At 35.5% G+C, this 1,927-nt stretch overlaps 1 protein-coding gene across 1 annotated transcript in view; it reads left to right on the top strand.

Annotated features, from left to right (window-relative positions):
* The first annotated feature begins 1,378 nt into the window (after positions 1-1,378).
* Positions 1,379-1,927, top strand: part of LOC119417176 (solute carrier family 41 member 3) — a 29,895-nt gene continuing 29,346 nt past the window's right edge. The window contains exon 1 of the mRNA XM_037684387.1: positions 1,379-1,569. The gene's annotated coding sequence lies outside the window, so the exon portion shown is untranslated. The remainder of the gene's footprint in view (positions 1,570-1,927) is intronic.

Below are 1,927 nucleotides of genomic sequence, written 5' to 3'. Positions count from 1 at the left end.
AGTTGAAGTTTTTCTATCTATTTACACTCAGATTGGTTGAATAAGGTATGCAGATTAAAGTACTTTGTTTACAATGACTGTGGACCCACATTTCTGCTATGCATATCTTTAAATCTGGAAAACTACTGCACCATCTGCTAAACTTCAGGATAATCATTTTAGACTTTTTGGTTTAATCTCTGCATGTTCATGTGTTGTGTAGCACACCAGCAAAATGTACAAAATCAAGTGGTGGACAAAAGTTTTTGTAGTAAAGTTTTATTCATTTTGTGAATGAAAAGGTGAAGTGTAGAGTCTGCCTGCTGCTGTCAGCCAGCAAGAAGGAGATGGAAGGAGACAGAAGGAAGACAACCTTATCTGCTAATGCCATGTAATTCAAGATGGTGCTCCATGATGCATGCGCACATGCTCATTCATGTCACATGAGCTCAAAAAAAACAAAAAAAAACCTTAATGCACAAACATGTATATGGAAAAGGAAGTCAGATCATATACATATGTATAACCTTAATTTAGATACACAAACATATACACAGCATAGCCAGCATACTGTACATAGTTATTTTGGGTAACTTGCAATCTCTTCAGCTTTGCACCGGTTCAGTTTCACAAGCTAAGGCTGAAGTCAAAGGTAAGGATGATGAGTAAAATCTCAGCTACTAAAACAGAAACTACTCTAAAATGTGTATTTTTGAGGTTACGTTGGGCTCTTCATAGCCTTAAACAGCGGTATTGTGATCTTCATAGGCTGTACTTTTTAAAATGCATGATTTGTGTAACACAGCAGCAGCATGGTCTGATCACAGTATGGAGACTATGATGCTACTACAGTGATAAATGCCTTGGAATAACATTAATGTCCGTTAAATAGAAACTATGAATTGTATATGAGCAGGTTTATTTATTCTAGTCTGTCATTGAAGAATCCCCTGCTCCGAGTTTTATGTTCAAGTAGTTTAATAAAGGATCTGACACAAATCCTTTGCAAAGTATTTACGTTTTGACTGAAATACATATTTAAGTTCCTTTCATTGACCACACTAAGTCTAAATATTTATGTGTTTTTAATATTAAACAGGTTTATATTTTTAAACACCCATGTAGTAGGAGTTACAACACATGTATTTATCATAAAATGTGTATTATACATTATTTTTATTATTGTTTGTTTTTGCACAAACAGTGCTTATCAACTAATTATTACTTCCGCTTGTTCAAGACAAATCCCCATAGGGTTTGTTACTTTTTTAGTACGCGGCACACAGGTCGGCGAAAACGCCGTTGAATTTGTGCGCAGACTCCGCCCATTTGGTCCCCACTAAATGCGCCGGTGAATAAATCAGGAGAAACCCACTTTTTTTTCTTCTTCAGTAGAGCAGAACCAATCAGAACGCACCAAGCTGTTACCGTGGTTACAGCAACAGCTGCATTATGGGATGTACACATGGCAGCTTCCAGTGATTGAATGCACACAAACAGAAGGTTTTCACGCTCGGATGTTACGCGTTTTTAAGATTTGCAAATGATTTTAAACGTCGTGAGAGGCCGTGAGGACTCCGCGTGGACCCTGTGTGTATCGCTAATGTTTTAAATTCGCTTTTAAACCAAAACTATTAGCTTGTTTTGTTTTGTTTGTTTAAATTAAATGTTAAATAAATCTGCGAAAACTGACACTACCAACACAAAAACTCTTCATTCAGCATATGTAACATTGCTAAAACAGCTTCTTTGTGTGTAAAAAGTGAGTGGAGAAACGTGAAACTGATTTATGTGGATTGAATTGCGACTCGGACTGTAATATGTTAATAATAATCTAGTTTTATCAATCGGACTGTAATATGTTAATAATATTCTAGTTTTATCAATCGGACTGTAATATGTGTAATATGTTAATAATAATCTAGTTTTATCAATCAGACTGTAATAT

This window comes from Nematolebias whitei, chromosome 11 (assembly GCF_014905685.2).
Source record: "Nematolebias whitei isolate Nwh7 chromosome 11, NemWhi1, whole genome shotgun sequence".
NCBI lineage: Eukaryota > Metazoa > Chordata > Actinopteri > Cyprinodontiformes > Rivulidae > Nematolebias > Nematolebias whitei.
The sequence above is the reverse complement of the archived record's forward strand: the minus strand, read 5'-3'. Positions and strand labels throughout refer to the sequence as shown.